General features: G+C 41.8%; 1 protein-coding gene across 7 annotated transcripts in view; it reads right to left on the bottom strand.

Annotated features, from left to right (window-relative positions):
- The window catches only part of PALD1 (phosphatase domain containing paladin 1), a 138,369-nt gene that overhangs the window by 111,448 nt on the left and 3,961 nt on the right, over positions 1–22,960 (bottom strand). For 3 of the 7 annotated variants that reach the window (XM_020783122.3, XM_078391371.1, XM_078391372.1), the window contains exon 1: positions 9,064–9,478. The exons of 3 other annotated variants lie outside the window; for them this stretch is intronic. The gene's annotated coding sequence lies outside the window, so the exon portion shown is untranslated. Of the gene's footprint in view, positions 1–7,184; positions 7,441–9,063; positions 9,479–22,960 lie in introns of those variants that run through there. One more of the 7 variants, XM_078391367.1, reaches the window with a different exon arrangement.

The raw sequence follows: 22,960 nt of genomic DNA, 5'->3' as shown, positions 1-22,960 counted from the left end.
TATAGTTTGAAATCCTGTTATGCAGTTATGTAAAAGGTGTAACTTCTGGAAGTAATTTCCTCTAAGTTAAGATCTCTCCGTAGAGATTTGTTGCATGTTGAACTATACAACAGATAACGCTTAGGGCAATTTGTTACCAAATGTTATGCCTTTTGCATAAATGTGCAACAGGACTTCAGCCGTTATTGAGTAGACTTCAGTCTAGATGGGTGGGGTATAAATTGAATAAATAAATAATTGAATAAAATGGACTAAAACGCTTATTTAAAAATGAGTGTATACCAACATTTCTGTCAAGCTTTCTGGGAAAATTTAAGCCAATATACTCTTCCCAGATTTCCACCCAAGAAAACTAAGGTTGCTCTTTTGCATGCTGGATTTCTGCATTAGTATACTTTTTTTTCTCTTCATCTACTTGCTTTATTTTGATTCACCATGGAAATCCTCGTCACATAACCATTTAAAGACATACACAGGTGCTTTCAGTCTCAGTCCCTCACAGAAAGATTCTTACAGCAATTGTGTTAGATCAACAGCTGCTGAACAGTATGATTTCGTCCCAACAGCCCCGTTCAGGCCTCAGAATACCCGGTTTCCTGAATGAAAAGGGAGCAATTAGCTGCACTTCCCACCTCCATTCTTTTCTTCATACCTAAGTGGAGGAGGAGCCTGAAGAGGAAAAGTTCCTACACATCTGGTCACTTGTTCAGGTTCAGAGCCTATACATGAGCAGGAAACACCTCCTATCAAGCTCATTTGTCGTCACAGATGGGCTGAAAAAAGAAACAATGATCAAAGGGCCAGGCTCTTCCCCTCTAAACTTGTTGAAGAATTCGGATCCTGTAACAACTGAATAGGGGTCATGTCTAGAACACAGAATGAAAGAAGAACCGGCCATTCTTTCACCACTAATAGCCAGTCAAGTGCTTCTAGGAACACACAGACACCCTTTGTTTTTCTCTCACCTCCCTGCCCTCATCTCTATAATTTTGGATAAACATAAGAACATTAAGAACATCTGTGCTGGATGAGACCAAAGAAGGCCTGTGTAGTCCTTTGCCACAATGTCCACGAGGAGCTCATGAGCCAGAAAAAAGTACAACACACACACACACACACACACACCCCACAACTCATGCTTCCAAACTTTTGTAGCTAATTGCACCTAATTATCCCCCATAATTTCTTTTATTCTTTTTCAAAGCCAGCTCAGCTAGCAGCCCTCTCTATGTCTTTGGGGCACTGGACTCTGCAAGTTTGTATTGCTTTTCTTTGACTGTGCATTTTAATTTATTTAACCAAGATAACAAGACATGCATTGTTGTAATTATATATCATTTATTTTCATAGTTAAATATATTCGGGACATATTTGCAAAGTCCAGGACTGTACACTATAAACACATCTTAAATGCAAATGAAATTGAAAAGAGGAACATGAGAGATAATTTAAAAATAAAATTAAAAATGCAAAATTAAAAATTCAAATTTAGCCTCTCTGCCTCAAATGAAGCGGATTTCAGTAACTGACAGAATTGAAATAGACAGACTTGATCATCTATGTACGCGTCATTCTGTATCATACTTTTTAAACGGAAGAATTTGGGCAATGCTGAATGTTTGCCTCGCAACATTTTCAGAGCAAAAGAGGTGTTCTGAAGGATGCAAATTTCCCTTCCATAAGAACCTGCCTAAGCTCTCCCACCAATCAATATTGTGGAACCAGGGGCTTCCCCCCCCCCGCCCCATCATGTCATGTAGGGGGCAGCACTTGCACCATTCCATGCTTACTGAAACTCCAGCCATTCACCTTACTCATCCCTGCTGTCTAAGAAAACAGAGAGTCAGTCCCCATCCATCTGCTACAGGAAGACGAGATGGAAGCAATGGCATGCAAGAGGAGGAGGGAAAAGCTGATGCTGCAGCCATCACCATAGGACAAAAAGGAGGAGGACAAGGAAGCTACAAGCAGTGCAACAGCAAGTGGACAACTTGGATTGGAACAACAGTGACAATGGATGGTAGACACACCCATAGTAAGGAGAGGAGGAGTGGGCACACAAAAACTTCTGGACCAGAACTGGCTACCTCGTTGTGAATGCCTGCCTACCAGGACCCTTCAGAGCCAAGAGATGATGGGAGGAGTAATGAGGAAAGTCAGCTGTGCTGTGGCCTGTGAGCAAGGCATTTCAGCAACAGCCAACTCTGGAGATCTGGCTGTAGTTAGAATGGCAGGGACCTTCCCAGGGCAGGCAAGAAGGGGGAGGCATCGTGACTTTGATACCCCAACACAGCACTGAGTGAAGGGACCTCTTCACTGAGTTTTGTGCATGTCAGGGAAAGCCCAGTCTTCTGCCAAACCATACCTTCCTCAATCATACTTTCCCATAGCTATTCACAGCTGCTATTTCTTTCATTGGCCGATACTGAGATGCAATTTTAATCTGGTTTTTTTTGGGGGGGGGTGTTAATCCCTCAAGTGCTTCCAGCTCATCTACAGCCACATTGGAAGTGATGTAATAGTCACGCAGCCAAACAGTTTTGGCCTTGTAAGGACTAAAGATGGCAAACCAAGTCGTATTACCTTCACTGTAAACGGGCAACAGGTAGAGGAGGAGAAAGGTCATCACTGTCAAGTTAACAGGGAAACATGTCCCATCTGGACACAGCACCCTGTGGCCGCATAACAGCCAATTCTCATTACAACAGCCCTGCTGCCTCAGCCACAAGGGACCTATTTCACAGGCCTGCAAGATGTCCCCCCCACCCTATTCAGCCATCTTTCACAGGACACTACAAAAGAGTTTTAGAAAGCCACCCTCACCCCACCTACCCTTAAAACACAGGCCTTCCAAGAATACTACTGAAGGCTTATTACACAGTTTCAATAAAATATTCCTTTTTAAATGCTGGTTGCTTTTCTGATATTTATCACCTAGCATGCAGACAAATACATGTGCACACATGTTGGGATGTGTTTGCACACACGCGGAGTTCAAGCTCCCTCAGATTGCTTCAGCATTCCACTAAATTACTGAGAAGAGGGCAGAATCATAATATAAAAGGTTTGCAGAAAAAGAATTTTTTCCCCTCTGATATTAAAAAAAGGGACTCCTAACAATAGTCTTCTGTTAAACCTGGTTTGGGATGGGTGGGTGAGTAAGACAAAGCCTAATCCACCCAGACAGCTGGCAACACAAAACACCTCCCCCCTCCATCATAGGCACTTGCGCTAATCTCCGTGCTTGCAAAAGTATAATTTTAGAGTTCTGGGAACCATTCAGGGCTTAACTCAACACAGGCCTGAGTCCTGGCATCCGTTTCCAATGTCAAGACTCAGAGTGAGCCTGCATAAATCAATAAAAGCGATTCTGAACATGCTGCAGAGTGTATTTTCCTTCATCACGGCCAAGCCATCATGCAACTGCAAATTTGACAGGTTACATCTCCCGAATGAAACAAGATGACTTCCAAACCCTCTGAGTGTCCTGCACCTGACTTTTCAAACATTAAATCTTACAAAGATCTTTAAAAAAAAAAAAAAAAAAAGTCTGTAAGCCGCCTTAAACACTCTCTTTGAGTGGAAAGGGTGTTATAATTGTAATAAATGAACAAATAAATTGTTTGTATCCAAAGCACACATCCCAGGAGGGAGGGGGGAAGCAGCACCAGATCAGGCACTGTTAAATCATAGAGGAGCCTACGGCTGTCGTGTCATAACACACCGAACCGGGCTGAGCCATTCTAAGAGAGTTCAAGATGGAGAAGCCATCGCTCCCTAAGCGTCAACTGATCGGGTTGGAAGCTGGAGATGGACTAGATTTTTAATTTCCTACAGAATATATGCTAGGTTTGACCTTGTAGTAGAAAGTTTTCTACCTGTTCACGTTAAAAAGGAGATGAAGTAAATATAGGAGCTCTAAGGCCTTTCTGGGAACAAGTGGGGGTTTGGATTTCAGAAGATCCAAAGCTTTGTCTGGACACATCTCCAGAATGCTTAAGCGTATTCCCAGCAGAGGAGCACAGCAGCACACTTTGAGACCACAGCACCCCAGAAGTCTCCAGCAGCCGACCTCAGAACCCAACCACCTTTCAGCTAACCTCCCAAGAGCACATGCTAGCTCTCCGACTGAAATGCTTATCTTCTTAATCACAGAAGTAAATGAAGAGCAAGGACTAGTTTCTTCAACTTGGGAAGACAGACTGTCACAAAACAACCTGCTCAGGGGGCAGAGTTCTCCTGATTATTTCACCTTACCATACAAATCTGCGGGTGGAGGGAGAATCTATTTACTCAAGCTGAAACCAGCCAGGAAACCTCCACATGGTCAACCCTATTCTAGAAAGGACGTTTTTCCCCAGAAGGCACATTAATAAACACATGCCATCAAGTTGATATTGAGTTATGGTGACCTCTTCCAGGATTTTCTAAGTATAGAGTAGTCAGATTTGGTTCCCTTCTTCTGGGTGCACCCTGAGATTGTATAGCTTGCTCAATGCTACAAAGACTGGATCTTCTCCTAAGAGGCACTTTGGAGAATCGAACTCTCAATCTCTATCTAATTTACTGAGCTACCAGGTAGGAAAGAGGGATCCACAGTTGGGCAAAATATGGCCCATTACAGAGCTCAAAAAGTTACTTTTTTGGACTACACAACCAGACTCCTACATGCAACATGGTTACTTGCCAGACATATGGAATCCCATTTAGTAATTCCAGAATACCTGACACAACAGAAAGAGGTGCATGTGGTTTGTTGAATTGCACGTGTTGCCTTTAAACTGCAATCCCACAGAGAACAGAATCAAATATACCCTTTCTGATCTCCAGTTCCAGAATCCAGCATCACCGGTGCTAAATGGAAGAATATTACATTGTTTCTCCTCCTCAAAGCATGCAGAAGCCAACATATTCACACTACTCACAATTTTCCATGAATATCAAAGCAACTAAACAAATCCATGAGTTGCCCAAGGGAGGTCTGCTTGTGCATACTAAGAATGTTGTTGTTACTCGTTTGTCACAGACTTCCCATATAGTCCCCTTAGAGGCATTCACCCACCAATAAGAATCAATCCATTAAAGTAAAAAAAAAAATGAAACAATCATTATAGGGGAATAGATATCATGTTTTGAGTGATGGACTGAGGCTAGTGAAAGGTTAATACAGAGTCAAAAATACATTTCAGATTTGAAAATTTAACAGGTGCATATGTTCCCCATGCATGCTCCCACTGCTGGATGTTGATCATCAGTCCGTGGCATTCTAAAAGCAAATTCATATTTTCATGGGGTAAGTTTTGACTGACCAGAATCCATTTTTGTCACTGCAAAAATTCACAGGGTGATGGCTGTACAGTGGTGCCTCGCTTAATGATAATTGGTTCCCCAAAAAATCGCTGTTAAGCAATTTCATCGCTAAGCGAAACACGGTTTCCCATAGAAATGCATTGAAAACCGGATAATCCGTTCCAATGGGAACGGATTGCCATCCTTAAGCAAAAAGCGCCATAAGAAACATCGCTAAGCAAAACACGGTTCCCCAACTGAAATGCATTGAAACCTATCCAATGCATCTCAATGGGGGGGGAAATTACAACAAATTTAGAAAGAGTCGGAACAAAGTCAAATTAGTTTAACAAAGGGTTTATTAAGTGCACTTATGATTTCAAGCATTCTAAACATTTTTAAACATTTTTAAACTTTTAAAAAACAGCCAACATGAGGCTGTCAAAACCATTGTTAAGCGAAACAGGGGGACCCAAACTGTTATTGCTATGCGAAGCATGATCCCAAACATCACTATGCAAAAATTGCCCATATGAACCATTGTTAAACGGAGCGCAAGATCGCTCCGAAAAAGTCATCGCTAAGTGATTTCATTGTTAAACGAAGCAATCGCTAAGCGAGGCACCACTGTATTTGTTGCAGAAATTATCTTGTGACATCTCAAACAAATTATATTGGACACAAGTTTTTGTGAACTGCAGCCCTTTTAATCAGATACCCACATCTGAAGTCCATAAATCCATATTGCAAAGCAAATGTGCTACCCATCAAGGCAACACAAGACTCTTGTTTTGTCCTATTGCTTGGATGACAGTGTTCTATGTTTTGTGAAGCCATCTGTTACCCTACAACAGGGATGACAATCTTGTTTCTCCTGTGACCACACATGGCAGCAACAAGCCAAAGGTAGGTACAGTATAACTGAAACTGGCAATGGGGATAGCTTCACTGGTTAATGGTCTATTTCTGTGCACAATTCCATGTGCTGGTTATGGTTTAAAGCGGCCTATACAGCATGGGTCCAGGCTATATAGAAGACTGTGTTTTCCCATACAAACACACTTGGGCTTTGAGATTTGCTGGAACAGCCCTTCTCATAGTCCCACCTCCTTCAGAAGCCCATTTGGTGGGACTCTACAGAATACCTCCTCTGCGTTTGCTCCCAGGTTCTAAATCTTTTTGTCAAGAAAAACAAAGACCTTTTGTTTTTGACAGCTCTCTGGCAATTACCGTAATAGCATCAAAACCTCAAGATCTTAGTTGATGGACTAGTTTTCTCTTTAATGCAAACTAGCATTCATATTTTAATCAAGAATGTTTAAAGTGTTCTAATTTTAATTGTATGTTAATGTCATAATGAATTTAATTCTATTTTGATGTGTCTATAACTTAATTGCACTTTAATTTTTATTGCTTTTAACTATATTCTCTAAAGAAAGCTCCTTGAGTCCTAGGAGAAGAGTGCCCTAGAAATAAAAGCTATGGCTGCTGCTGCTGCTTCTGCTTCCTCCTGTTCTCCACACAGCTTTTCGCCTCCCACCTCAAACATTCTTTGCACAAAATTACAATAACCAACACACTTCCTCCCTGACCCCATGTCAATGTGTAGAGACAGGAAAATCTCTCCCACTTCCATACACCGTCCAGTTCATTGGCACTTTTCCTAGTGCCCATTTGCTGGAGAAGAAAGTGCACAATCAAGTTGGAAGGAACAGTGAGCAGCAGAGAGGGAATTTAGGAGATCAGGCAGCCATGCCTGCAGTCAAGGTCTCTGAGAGGCATACACTGGCAAGGGCTTGCCCAGCTATGTTGTAGACTTGAATCGATCCTGTTTCACCTAAAGGGTGGTCAAGAAGTTTAAAAAAATCAGATAGAGTAGAAAGATCTTTGTGTACCTGACCAAGTTGGTTCTGATCCAGAAGTCAGAAAAGTACCCTCTGGACTACAACTCCTGCCACCAGTCTCAGTGGAGGGCTAGCATTCCAAGGACAATTGTCAAAAAAACTAACATTCCACTGTGTGCTTCCTTCTATCAGTCCATGCTCAAAATGGACGAGAAAGCTCCATAAATACAATGCGTAAAAAGCTACTGCCACTCTGTACCACAGAAGCTTTCCTTTTTTGTTGCAGGCTTATTTTAATTTTTTACACCTGCCAAAAAGAAAGAGAGAAAAAGAAAAATCACTTAGAACCCAGAAGCCAGGGATACCTGGCAGTTTTTTTCTTTTCTTATCTAGACGATTTTAGGGCTTTAGAAGTCTGCCTACAGATGCAATATATGACATCAAGTCTGCTCACATATCAGGTCCCATCCTACTCCTCACTGGTTTTGCTAGAACAGGACCCTCTCTCTTCAGGCCTAAGACATTTTTAAAGTATCCTAGTCTCAAACCATCTTCTCTTACGACTGCAGATCTGGTCACTTTGCCCAGCTGAACACAGCAGGAGCTTTGCTTGCCTCTGAGCTTACTCCCAGGTAAATGGGAGCAAGATAGTCAACTCTATAACTTAAAACAATTATGACAATGTCATATTAGGAATTCCCACCCCTATCCCTTTCACCACAGCATGAGAACATGTTGCCCCTGCAATAAACATTGGCTTTCTTTTCCTTGGCCATAGTTTGATGCTTTGATAGCAAATACATTTGTAACTAGACAGAAGAGGTCTGAATAAGGGTCACTAGGGCTTGCTTCATGGAGTGCCCCCCCCCCAAAAAAAATCTGGCAAAAGAAGGAAATAAACTGAAAAAATAAAACTAAGGGTTTAATTGTAAAACATGCCTGGAAATGCAGGCTGTTGAGTTCACTGTCAAAACTGCAGCATCTGTAGGTTCATGCGGAAAACCTAGTCTTTAAAAGATAGAAATATAGCATGGTTAAGATATAACGCTCTTGGGCTTTTTATTTTTCCAAAATTTCTCAGTTAACAATACTTAAGACTAACCAACAAAAATAATTCCCACTAAAAAATTCCCCATTCCCCATCTCAACTTATGAAAGAATAATGTTCCATTCCGCAAGGAGACGGGGAGCTAACATGCATAATCACCCGTCAGCCATATATCTAGCTTTGTGTCTGTGTAACACTGAGCCATATCAAGTGGTGTAAAAGTGCAAGATTCGTTTTCCCCCTTTCACTTCTACTCTAGTTATTCCACATTTCAGCATGTCCATTTGACGCTGGAATGCTGAAAGACAACCTGCAATGCCTCTTACAACAGCCTTCCTCAAGTTAGTGCTGTCTACTGCGATACAAACCCTATTATCCCCAGCTAGGATAACCATTAGATGTTGTAGTCCAAGACATCAGGAAGGAGGACAAGCCCATCTGCCAAAAGCTTTTCTATAGCTATTTGATCTCTCAAAGTGTGAAGTTAAGTCATTGTTACCCAGTTACAGCCTGCACCTAAACCACAGCCTTCTTCCACCTTTTTCAACACAAGCCATAGTGCTGAACACATTACAGTACGTTCACCAGCACTAGGACAAATGTTGCAAGACAAAAGAGCCTTCCAGAATTCTAAACATAGATACAGAAAGAGACACAATTTGGTTCGGCATTCCGCATGAACTACGAAAGAAGAGAAGAGAGACCCCTCCCAAAAAAATGGCCACAGAAAAGAATAAAGACACCGGAATTCAAGCAAAGGAGGTAAAAAGGGTGAGATAACCAGAAGATGTGAAGCAGCCACGTACGAATCCTCCTGTTCCAGCATAAGAAGCAGGACGTGGCTACATCAAAGACAACAGCAGAATGGAATTGCAAGGATACCTGATTTCAAGCAGCAGGGGTGGGCATCCAGGATCCTCTCAGGTGCACGGAACAATTAATTTTAAAAATTCAAAACCTCAGGGCTTCAGAAGGACATCACCCAACTTTTCAGCTGTGCTTCCGAGAGGTTTTCTCCCTTCTCTCTGCAAATCCCCAAGACCTCCTACTGCAACGACTTCAGTGACAAAGCCGCTAAATCCATCTTTGGCAAGCAGGGTGGGCAAAAAGAGAAGAAGTATAAGCAATCAATGGAGAAGCCGCTGGCAGCAAAAAGCCGAGACTGTAACACTTTGTTTTCAAGAGATCAAATCTTAGCCAATGCCAACAAAAACAGGACCAGCAGAGCAAGGGGAGCTTGCACTCTCGGAGCGGAACAGCCTTGGCTGTCTGCGTGCAGCCGAGGAGGATGTGGGGGTGGACTTTAAAGAGAGAGCCAGCTCAATGGGCTTTTCTACCAATGAGCTGCTCAGGATTCCTGGCAACAGAAGCCACATGCACTAGGAGGCTGCAGGCTGTACCAACGATGGGGAAGGAGCAGAAAAGGCTCGCTCGCTCAGGAATCTAACCGCTGGGCAAGTTTCCCCTGCACCTTCAAGAAATCTGACCATATCAGCAGCAACAATGTCGAGGTCACTTTCAGCCCAGTCCTCTGCTTTGCATGTTTATCTTCTCTTCAGGGAGTGCCTCAACATCCACGCAACTGGGAAGCAAAATAGGAAAGGGTGGGAGTGGGCATAAGGCACAAAATCTATTATTAGCCAGCATTTTTCCACATGCTCCAACTCTCCCTAAGTAACTGCTCCAGCCCCTGATCTTGCCCCTCAGTGTCTAACAGCATCGACAAGACAAAACGTCTGTTCACAAAACAAAACATGCACAATATATTTGATTTATTCCTCTTATTAGGAACATATTTCGATGCTTACAGTTTGATTCTGTTTTTATGAGGCATAAGCAGCCTCGGGCATTTGGGGAGATGAGGCAATAACAAAAGCTTCTTTTATAACAAGACACAACAGTTTAACACTGAGAAGGCTAGGTATGTGCAACAGCATCGGATCCTTGCCAATATTTTCTCTACTCTCCCTTTGCCCTCTCCCCTACTGCTGAAAATTAAACGGAAACATTCCCCTGAACAGGGAACTATTTTATTTGATCTGTTAACAACACAAATTACTGAGATTTCCTTTTCCTCAGAAATACTCTCCTACTAGATACGGCAGAGAGTTCAGTGGCGTCCATTTTTGTAATACCGAACAGTATGTCTTTTTAAAAGGTGATCCATCTTTCTGGGACAAATCATTAAGTTGTTGCAAGAAATCTCAGGCAGAAAGCTGACTCAGCCATTTCACGAGGGAGGAGAAACCAAAAGGAGTGGGCAAAGGAGCAACTTCTTGAACATCCCCACAGCAAGACAAATACCTTTAAAAAATTAGGTCCCTTCATGGGGAGGAAGGGGATGAAGCCGTTCCTCCTTCATACCACCTGAAATGTAAGTCAGTTCTGCAGCCATTTCTCAATTCTTCCCTGAACATGCAGTGTAGAGTCCACCTTGCCACTTCACAGGCCTGATCCACCAAATAAAGCAGAGGGAACTGGCACATCCACTGGTGGCAAAAGTACAGATGGGAGACGGAGTCTCAGGATGCGTAAAAATGTTGGCAGCACAGCTTTTATTCTTATCTGAGCCTGAGCTTTTAAAAAGATAAGAATAAAATCTGCACTGCCAACGTTTTTTATACATCTTGAGACTCTGTCTCCCATTTGTACTTCTCTCATTCACCAAGTGCCTTTTCTCCCTCTTTTTTGTCCATACAGGTTTACCCCCCACTTCTGAAAAGGGCAGCAGCAGCACCACATAAAAAGGGAAGAATCCAGAAGCCTTCAGTTTCAAGGAAAAGTTACTGCACAATTTCCAGGGCCTTCTGCCACCACATTGGGCTTGCATTTATCATCTTTCTCTTTCAGTAAAGCCTCATACGTACACAAGAGTCTTTAAGATTGTTACTGCTGTTGTAGTTATGTCACATCAGGTAACCTCTGACTTATGGCAACCCTACAAATGAGCAAACTCCAAAATCTCCTGTCTTGAACTGCCTTGGTAAGCTCTTATAAACTCAAGCCTGTGGCTTCCTTTAGGGAGTCAGTCCGTCTCGTATTTGGCCTTCCTCTTTTCCTGCTGCCCTCCACTTTTCCCACCATTACTGTCTTTCCCAGAGAACAATGACGTCTCACAATGTGCAAAAAGTAGGGCTGTTCCAGTTTCATCATTTTTGCCTCCAGAGATACTTCTATCATACTATGAACGTTCTCATGTTTATTTTATATGTTGCAAGCTACCTTGGACATTTTATTAAAAATTAAGCCACCTTTTTTCTAAATAAAAAAAAACACACACAAAAAACAGACGAACCTAATGTTCTGTTTTTGTCGAAACTGGTGCTCTCCACTGGCTATGCTTACTGGGCATAATGGGAGTTGCATCCCAACATCAGATTAGGAAAGACATACAGGTTAAAAAATCCTTTGAAATATGGTTCCCTTCTTTCTATTCATCTGGTCCATTTTCACCTGACCTGCAAGCCCATGACTCCGACTAGTTTCAGCTATAAAAACTGCAGCTTTCTCATGAGTTCACATTGGAATACTTGAGCACCGCTTTCTTAAGTGACTGATTTCACTGACCATGTGCAGACTCACGGTGTTCGACTGCTTAATGGCTTCCTTAATACTGTATCTTGATATTTATGCATTGCCAACATACTGTTTATTGCACTATTGTTCGTGTCAGGATACTGTAGGTTGTTTGTACTGTTGGTAAGCCAACCTGAGAATTATATGGAAAGGTATATATACAAATAAAAACTGCATTTACATAGATATGAATAAGGATTCAGAAGAAGGGAAGCAATAGTATTTAAATTTTGCATAACTCATTTCCTTGTATGGTTCATTCTCATAACAAGCTATGTGGGTGGAAAATTTCCTAGGGCTTAACGTTTCCTGGGGACGTGGTGGTGCTGTGGGCTAAACTGCGGAGGAATGTGCTACAGGGTCAGAAGACCAGCAGTCGTAAGATTGAATCCACGCGACGGAGTGAGCTCCCGTCGCTTTGTCCCAGCTCCTTGCCAACCTAGCAGTTCGAAAGCATGCAAATGCGAGTAGATATATAGGTACCACCTCGGTGGGAAGGTAAAACGGCGTTCCGTGTATAGCCGTGCTGGCCACATGACAATGAAGTACTGGACAACACCAGCAATTATTATGTTAGACTGCACAGGGAACTCACTGAAATCCACAAACACCAGCAGAGCTTCAACAAAAAAAGGAAGTCTAAAACTCAACAAAACCTGGCTCCCAGCACTGAAGAATACAGCCGCAAAAGGTCAACGAAATCTACCCAGCCACAAGGACCAGTGATCACTGCACATAAAAGACCAGGTAATGACACTCATCAATCACAGTGACAGATCATCTCTCCCCTTTACCACAACAATACACTCACAACAAAACACACACTGATCACCATAATCACCCAATCTCCTGAAAAGGACAAAAGCTGATCCCACAGCTATAAATACTCAACTATCCAACAAACTGCACCAAAGGACAGAGTTCTGACTCCTGTCCTCTGAAGATGCTGGCCACAGAGACTGGCGAAATGTTAGGAAGAAAAACTTTAAGAGCACGGCCAAACAGCCCAGAAAACCCACAACAACCAACCGTTACATCAATGGGTAAATGCATAATCAAGCAACAATACTAAATTTAATAATAAGATACAAATAAACAAACATCATCCAACAATTTCAACTAAGCAAGAGAGATTAAAAACCTAACACAGATATAAAGACAAGAGACAAAGCCAAACAGACCACTAAGGTAACATGGTACTCTCCATTAATCTATACATTCTGGGAGATAGTCATACATCTCAATTGTTCCAGCTTTCCTTCCAGTCCACATATGGATCTCTTCATTTGAAGAGATAGAGATTGACAGTTTTCCTCCAAGTCACACTTGTTATTGTCGTTAATTGCCATGTCTGTGAATAAATGAGCTTCAAAAAGTCCTGTCATTAACACCTCTGTCCCGTGTTTTGGATTTCCTCTATTGTGCTAATCCATATCATGTTAGAGCTTCCTCTTTCCATGCTCTGGGTTTTCTCAGCAGAATTGTCCTGTCGTAATGCAGCTGAGGCACAACAGCCTAAGTTTAGTCATTTCAGTTACCAGTGAGTTACCACAGTACAGAGGACCTTACCTTTTGTCTCCAACAACATGTCCTTGCACTGACAAATCTTTTCTAATTCCTTTATAACTCCTCCTCCAAATCTCAGTCCCATTCTCGTTGCAGTCTCCATTTGGATTGATGATTAAACAAGGAATAGAAAGTCCTTAGTTTTTCATTTCTTCATTGTCAAATTAGAATTATGCAACTCTTCTGTAGTCATGATTTTTATCTTAATGTTCAACTGTAATCTGCTTTTGCACTTTCCTCTTTAACTTTATAGTTGTTTTAGGTCTTTCCCATTTTTTGGCAGCAATATGCTATCATGTGCATAATCTTATATTACTAATATTTCTGTTATCAACTTTCATTTCTCCTTTATCTCAAGGAGATAATCCAGCTTGCTTTGTATACATGTTTTGTATACAGATTGAACAGATAGACAGTTAAAATACATGACACCTTTGCCAGTTGGAAACTCTTCTGTTTCTCCATGTTCTGTCCTAACAACAGTATCTTGTCCAGAATAAAGATTATATATCAGGACAATAAAATGTTCTGGCATTTAGATTTATTTTGCAATTATCAATATCTTTTCACAGTCCACACATTTAAAGGTAAAACCAAAAATAACATTGTAGCACCTATGAGACTATCTAATTTTTACTTTTAATAAGCTTTTGTGTTCAAGCAGTTTTAAGATGAATTGAGTGGGTATATCTCTAGATAGAGTATAAAACAATTTTAAAAGTTCTATGTTGCTCCCAAATACATTATCACTCCATCCATCTGAAGGAGTATGCTTGGACACACAAACACTTATGAAAAATAAACAGATTCACTTTATCTAGCCTGCAATAACTCTATTGGAATTTTAAGTACTCCTGGTGATTTATTTCTTCCAATTGCTTTGAGAGTTCCCTTATCTTCTCTTTCTAAAACTGTTGGTTCATCATCAAACTATATTTTGAAGAAATTTGTCATATTTACATCTTTTCTTGATAGCTATTTAATATATTGTTCATATTTCTCTTTATTTTATCCTGACCATATAATATATTTCCCTGTTGATTGTTTTTATACTACTGATCCAATAATATAATAATCTGGATACAAAATACATTCCAATAATCAAATATATCATTCATCTCCTTCAATACTAGACATCTGTCTTCCTTCCCTCCTATAAATAGCTTCAGTTTGTGCATCCATTTCTAGAAGATCTAATCATTTCAATAACAAATTTCCATGTAGGAGGTTTGATGGCCTTCCTTGCAGTCTCATATCCATACCACTTATACCATTTTAACTGTGATTAATTAAATTACAACTAGTGATTTTTCCAGTTACTCAGAGGATTAGCATCGATTACATTAGAATTTTAAACTACTGATCTAAGTTTAAATTTTTCTTTGATTTACTGGACCTATGGAAGAAATCTCTAGTTTTCCCCTTTTTGCTCTCCACTATTTCTTTACAGTGGTAATTCCCACCATCCCCATAAGCATATCCATAGCTTCCAGCTCTGCAGTTCAAAGATGATGGTGATGATGTTACGGAAAAGTTGCACTTAGGATTCTGATACCATTTGTCACCTTTTACCTTTGCTTCTCATCTGTCATTGACAAGTTCCATCAGTGATTTACTGAATTTCTCTTTTTACTACAGGAATATTTCTCAAGCATTCTCTCCTGATAATATCCCCAATTCCAATATTGTCCTGTTCTTGGTTCACAAAACTGAGTTTAATAAAGCATATCTGTTCTTATCTCACATTTGCTCACATATCCTATGAGTGAGGCAGGCAAGCCAGATGGTGAATGTTCAGCCCTTTTGAGGTCAGTGGCTCTATCATTTCAGCATTCACCCATCCAGCTTTATCAGGCTTCATCTGATAAAGAGGGAAGAGTGGGGAAGCCAGGTGGAAAATGTTCCTCAATATTAATCTCTTCACCAACACCTGTAGAGGAAGGTACTGTACATACGAGAGAGTGTGTCGAGCACAAGATTGCACAGTGACCAAGCAGGACTGTTAAACAATTCTCCCCAGTTCTAATTTTGAGCTGACACTCTGAGCACTATGAGAGATTTCAGCTGTAGCATTGGTTTTGTTTTGGAAATGTAAATATAAATCAAGTGTGCTAAATCAAATCATATGCTATTTAAAGCACTGGAATTTTCCAATTCATAATTTTTTGATAAAAAGCAATAACTGCTTGCACCATTTCTTATCAATACTCTAAGGCAATGGTTCCCAACCAGAAGCCTTCAGCACTAGCTATGCTGGCCAAGATTTCTGGGAGTTGTAGTCCAAGAACATCTGGGGACCCAAGGATGGGAACCACTGTGCTAAGGGAGCCAAGTTACGGGCCAGGTATTATACACAAACTGCTTTACAAAGAAAAGAAAAACATTAACTCAGAAAGGTAGCTTTGTGGATAAAGTTATAGATGGCAATTTGAGGACAGTAGGGGAAACCCCATTGCTCTGCCTATCAGTTCCTAAATCTGAGTTTTAATACTTACAGTTGCTACTGATTAACAACAAGAAAGCATACATTTCAAAAAGTCTACCTCTTTGCTAAGTGTACCATGGACATATGGTGCCCCATTGCATTGTTATTGTCTTTGTAATGGAAGATCCAGACTACTCTGAGAACATGGATCCTCAACTCAGACTGTCACTCTGAGCAAATAAAATGGTAGCTGTAGCCAGCAATGGTACCTTTATCCCATCCTCACATTTGATGTCTCTCTATAGTCCCAACAGTTAATCTGAAGAAGCATCTGGCCAAATTCCAACTGAGCATAAAGAACATATTATATTTCCTCCAACCTCACTGTCTTATTTTCACTGTAGCTGCCAAGTAGAAACCAAGGGTTTTACAGGATATCATCAGGCTGAAGGAAAAATGGTGGAAAAGGATTCAGCTCCATAAACATCACGAGGAGTAGGGAAAGAGGAATGTAAACGGAACCTAGACAGTGCCCGAAAATGGTAAAGCCTGAAGGCTTGAAAGTTTGCTAGTAAAAAGTTCATGCTATGGTCGTTAGGATAAGAGTCAAACTTCACTCAAGTTTTACAAGTTGGCACGAGAAATAAAGTTTTGTTTTGACCAGGCCAATGAACCCTTTGCTGGTTATACATAAAATGTGCTGAGCTTTGCAACATTTTCCATATGGCATCAAAAGTCACAACAATTCATTCTAACGAAGCTCCAGCCACAGAATGTAGTTTTTACAAAAACATTTGCTGTTTGCACTATGCTGTCCAGGACGTCATAGCCTAGCTTACTTTCAGGAGGCCTGCCCCACTTTCAGGATGGCTTGAAAAGGAATATTAGCTCCACTGAAAAGCAAAGCAGAAAGACAATAAACATACTGATATCTACAAGTATCTCATAAACCAGCATGTTATAATGAATGCCAAAAGGAGGGGAGGACAGAGTTTGACAGGGTTCCTTCCAATATTCCATTAAAGACTAATTTTCCATGTATGGGGTAAACTGTAATTAATTATGCTGCAGTTATCTGAAGGACTACAGAAAATGATTAAATGGGAGTAGGGGAAATGTGTAACACTGCAGTCCTATATATCAGGAATAGGGCATTGGTAATACACATGCATCCAATTGTCATGGTCAGACCACTTCCTGGTCAAGTTCAGTCTATTAGCATCTTCTTCCCTCTGCAAGGGTGGGGGATCGATTAAGATGATCCGCCCCCGGAGACTAATGGATCCGGATGGTTTCCTGAATGCTCTGGGGGAGTATCCGTCTGATGTGGTTGGCGCTCCTGTCGAAGCTCAGGTCACCCTATGGAATAGGGAGATGACCCGGGCGGTTGACACGATTGCGCCTAAGCGCCCTCTCCCTGCTCGCCGAGCCCAGACAGCCCCTTGGTATACTTCTGAACTGCGGGCGATGAAGCAAGAGGGGAGACGGCTAGAGCGCAGGTGGAGGAAGTCCCGCTGGGAATCCGATCGAACACGACTTAGAGCCCATTATCGGGCCTATTTCGTGGCAATACGGCTGGCGAAACGGCAATATTTCTCCAGCCGTATTGCTTCCTCAGAATGTCGTCCAGCAGAGCTGTTTCGGGTGGTCCGGGATCTTCTTCAACCGGGAAACCCGGTGGAGGTCCCGGACTGCTCATCAGCTCGCTGTGATGAGTTTGCTATTCATTTTGAGGAAAAAATCGCTCAGATTCGCAGTGGGCTGGACTCCACTGTTACCGCAAAATCGGAAGATGTGTCCAGTGTGCCGTGCTTAGGTCAAACTTTAATGGATGAGTTTCAATTGTTGAGACCCGAGGATGTGGACAGGGTGCTTGGATCTGTCCATTCTACCACCACGCCGCTCGACCCTTGCCCATCTTGGCTAATTGGAAGATCTGCCAGGGGGGTTCGCACTTGGGTCCAGGAGGCCGTGAACGCCTCTCTGAGAGAGGGAGTGGTCCCTACCGCCTTGAAAGAGGCGGTAATTCGACCACTCCTTAAAAAGCCTAACCTGGACCCAAGGCTGGTGGTCAACTACCGACCAGTGGCGAACCTCCCTTATTTGGGCAAGGTGTTGGAGCGGGTTGTGGCCGGGCAACTCCAGGCGCTGCTGGATGAAACGGATTTTCTGGATCCATTTCAATCGGGTTTCAGGCCGGGTTTTGGTACAGAGACAGCCTTGGTCGCCCTGTATGATGACCTTTGCCGGGAGAGAGACAGGGGGAGTGTGACCCTGTTGATACTCCTGGACCTCTCAGCGGCTTTCGACACCATCGACCATGGTGTCCTTCTGGATAGGCTGGCTGGGTTAGGAGTTGGGGGCACTGTTTTACGGTGGTTCCGCTCCTTCCTAGCTGACCGTATCCAGAGGGTGGTGCTGGGGGACAGTTGCTCTGCCCCATGGCATTTATGTCATGGGGTTCCTCAGGGCTCGATACTGTCCCCCATGCTGTTTAACATCTACATGAAACCGCTGGGAGAGGTCATCAGGAGGTTTGGGCTGAGGAGTCAGCAATATGCTGATGACACTCAGCTCTACCTCTCGTTTTCCACCAATCCAGGTGAGGCGGTTTCTGTGCTGAACTCGTGTCTGGACCTGATAATGGACTGGATGAGGGTTAATAAATTGAAACTCAATCCAGACAAGACGGAAGTGCTGTTAGTGGGTGCTTCGCCGGACAGGTTGGAGGGCCACTTCCCTGTCCTGAATGGGGTTACACTCCCCCTAAGGGACAGGGTCCGCAGCTTGGGGGTGCTCCTGGACCCCAGTCTAACACTGGAAGCCCAGGTGGACTCGGTGGCCAGGGGCGCCTTCCTCCAGCTTCGGAAACTATACCAGCTACGGCCCTACCTGGACGAGCGGAGTCTCATGACAGTTACACATGCACTGGTAACATCTCGTATTGATTATTGCAATGCGCTCTACGTGGGGCTGCCTTTGAAGACGGTCCGGCGACTGCAACTGGTCCAGAATCGAGCTGCACAGCTGGTGAGTGGTGGGGCCGCCAGAGAGCACATCAAGCCGATTCTGTATAATTTACACTGGTTACCAGTTGCTGTCCGGGCCCAATTCAAAGTGCTTGTTTTGACATATAAAGCCCTAAACGGCTTGGGCCCTGGATACTTGAAGGACCGCCTCCTTCCATATGAGCCTACCAGGCTGTTAAGATCTAGCCAGGGGGCCCTTTTGAAAGAGCCATCCCTCAAGGAGGTAAGAGGGATGGCTTGTAGACAAAGGGCCTTCTCGGCAGCTGCCCCCAGACTATGGAACGCCCTCCCAACTGAAATTCGCCTGGCGCCGACACTGATGATATTTCGGCGCCAGGTCAAAACCTTCCTGTTCCAGAAGGCTTTTAATTGAAATAACATTAACTGTGGGTCTTAATGATGGCAATTTTAATTTTAATTGTATTTTTTAATTGTATTTTAATTGTATTTTAACTGTATTTTGATCATTTTATTTTATCGCATTGAATTTTAATTGTTGTAAGCCGCCCAGAGACCTTTGGGTAGAGTGGGCGGCATATAAATAAAATAAAATAAATAAATAAATAAATAAGGGTGGAGGGAGGGTGGATGGATGGATGCTTATAGCAGTGCAATACATGAAATGGCACTGCTAGAAGCATCCTCCACAAGGAAGGCGTAGAACCTTAGTTTAGTTAAAGAATGCTGTTTTGTTGTGGGGTTTCCCCTCCACATGTTCAATAAACACAGTTCCTGTGAGGATGTGGCATGTGATGGATCTAAAGGGTCCAGAGAGACAGGAACTTAAAGCTGCTTCCCAGACCTGCTGGAACTTGCCCATCTCTGCTAAACATATCTCCTCAAAAATAAGTCCCATTGATAACTCACAGGTAAGCAGACAAAGGATTGCATCTTAAAAGAAATACCATGAAAGAGGATTAAATGTCCATCAGAATGCTCAACTGTTACAGTAGAAAAATTAAAAGTTAAAGAAAGTACTAAAATTTGAAAAATAAAAATGCCCAGTCTGCATGTACTTTTCTTTTTACATCACCTCTTCCCCTGGCTTTCAGACTAAGGTCTGTTGCCAGGCTGTTTCCAAGCAACAGAGATTTCCTCTCACAGATTTTTGCTGGTATTGTTAGGGACACAAGACTATTTCTGAAGCAGAGAAGTAAAGAACAGAGGTGGGAAATGGATCAGCTTTTACTTCTGATGGAAGAAGTCTGCAAAACTACACTGTGAGGAAAGACTTTAAAGTTATATATATATCCATGCACTGTAAAATAATGTTCATCACAAACCATGCTGGTGAAATTATAATGGCCATAACAAATGACAATTCCATAAACGAGCATCCATGGAATGAAAGGTTAATGTGAAGTTGGGCTTTCAGTGGTAGGTCCTTGAATGAATGCAGTTGCATTTCTAGAGAGCCAGCTTTTAATTTCATAAAAAGGGGCGAGGCTTGAAAATTTGAAGGAGAGACTTCAGGGGCTTAATGTTTACATGTGTGGAAGGTCAGGCTTAAAAACCAGTGATATTAGTCATGGTCACAGTAATATGGCATAGAGATGCAAATCCTCCATTGTCGCATCTTCTTCCTCTGCACCCCACAAATGCATGAGGCATTTTGTAGCACTCTCAACAAAAGAACATAAATGATCTGGGAGACAAATTAGCCAAAATCATACAAATAATGTAAATAATGTTTCATGCATATTAAACGGTTAGTGGAAAATGACAATGGCGGCTGCTTTGCTGTACTGTATGAACTTTTATGGATTTGTTTTAAAGCACCAGAGGGATTGCTTGCATCTTTTTTAAACAATTGACTACTCTTCTGTCCTTATTCTCTATCTTTGTGCTGTCTCAGTTCTAAAATGGAAAGGATGCTAGTTTTGCACAGAAACAATCAAGACAGCTTTACTTGATGAGAACAAGAAATCTAGCAAATATTCTGTACACATACATCAGCTTCCAGTTGAGGTGCATCTAGCATGACGCATCTCAACTGGAAGCTGATGTATGTTTAGGAAAGTGTCTAACAGTATTAGAAAACAACAAAGAATTACATGGCACCTTTATAGCTATCAGATTTATTATAGCATGAGACATCATAAAACACCATCCATTTCTGCAGATGCATGGAATAGAATCTGAGAGGTTTCAATATGTGCATGTTTATGTACATAGATGTACTGGATATAAGTGGGGAAGATGCTGCCCAGGAAGTTAGAGTGAAGTTACAGAAATGGTTGGTTATACTATTAAAATGGCTGTTAAAACTGTTCCTCATAACACAATCTTCCTGACAGTAAGTAAGACAGTTAACACTTGGAGTGAGATTAAACGTCTGTTCTCCAACCCTCTGAAGCTTCCTCACATACTAAGGCAATGAAGAGTCCTGTTTCCAAATTAGTTACAGCAGCATTCTGTTGTGCTGAAACATGGGGAGTCCTGTTCTTTGAAGACTTACTAATGTTGGCCATATACAGAACAGTTGTAGTAACAAGCCGCTTAAAGTCTGATTTATGCTAATAAACTTCTCCCCTGATGCAAACGTTCAACTATAGACTTCGAACTTCTTGACTGTACTATCGTTCAGATTCTTCCCAGATTTGATATTCCAAAGAAAAACAGAGAGGGAAGTTGCACAGAATCAAAATTATCATAACATATAGTTGGAGGAGAAATGATTAGTTACAATGCTCAGTAGATGCTAATACTAAATCTTTGAGGTAAAGGCATACCACGTTTTCTTTCCATATGCTGAACACTAGATCAGATCACCTTAGCTCTTCATGCCATCTGTAAGTCTTATAGCAGTAGTTCAAACAGATACTTCCTATTTCAACATTAGATCTGTTCACTGTATTTATTGTTGTGCTCTCATATTTAACCAAGACAGATGGGTTTTGCTAGTTTTCATTTCCACAGTGCACAAAAACTTCCAAGAAGTTTTCTAATGCTGACCTCTCCTGGCAAAACGAGGCATTTCCACACAAAGGGCTTACTTTAAAATAAGCCCTTATGCCCTCCAGGCACACAGTTTTTGTGAACTGCCATCCAAAATAATCTGGAAGGCAAGGTGGCCTTATGGAAATGCCATTACATATAGTGGCCAACTCAACATTAGATTGCAAGATGGTAACTGCAGATTTAAGGGATGAGATCCTAGCTACTGCTTCATGCAGCCTTGCTACTCCTCACACTGCAGTTAAATACCGGTAAGAAGATACACACAGCATTCACCTATTTGAAACATAATTTTTGTCTTTACAAGTGTGTGTGCTATATGCTGTCAAATCAGAACTGACCTATAGGGGCTCAGGGTGAGATAAACGTGGTTTTACCTGTTCTACCCCCCCCACGAGTTTCCATGGTCAAGCAGGGATTCAAACCAGAGTCTCATAAGATATTGTCCACTACACCACACTGAGTATCCTGCCTCTATAACTACTACACATTTTTATGACACATGGGGAAATTACTGATTAAAACGTTTTTTTATTTAACTACCTCCTGTCGCCCAGAGTTGGGAAATAACGAAATTACAGAATTATTCTCCTTCCCCTCTCCACAAGGAGTTATAAAGAATGCACCTTCCAAAAGTACTTGAAGGGGGGGGGAAGCAAAGTTGTTTTTTTTTTAAAATAGGTGTTTGTGTCACAAGTCACACAATGTACATCCTTTTTAATTTAAGTGATAAAGTTACTTTTGTAAGGCATTTTTCAGCCCCTTGGGAAATTTTTATTTAAGTGTTATGCAATTATGTAATACAAAAGAACAGACTATATCACAATCTACCGAAGAAGAACAACCCAACAGACAGTAACATATTGCCAAGACTGGGAGTGAGTCGCCTTACCTTTTACAAGTAACTTTCCAAGCCCTACTTTTGTCCCATATATTTATTAGATTTAAATAAATTTTAATATTGCTTTAAAATTACAGTGGGATTGCCTTATTGAGATACAGAAGGAAGTGTGAGATCATTTCGAATCGTCTCTTATCATCACTAATTGCAACGGTATGCCTCTATATTCAGCCCATGTGCTCTCTTCTTCTGTCTGTAGAGTGTAAGCTCCTCAAGACAAGAACTGTCCTCTTCATTAAGGTGCTCTGCAAAGTGATATGTATGCCAGACTTACAAAAATCCGAGTATGTTGTTAGAAATATCATACATCAGCAATGTGGATGA

The sequence above is a fragment of the Pogona vitticeps genome, chromosome 3, assembly GCF_051106095.1.
Source record: "Pogona vitticeps strain Pit_001003342236 chromosome 3, PviZW2.1, whole genome shotgun sequence".
Classification (NCBI taxonomy): Eukaryota; Metazoa; Chordata; class Lepidosauria; order Squamata; family Agamidae; genus Pogona; species Pogona vitticeps.
This window is presented reverse-complemented; position numbering and strand designations above follow the sequence as displayed.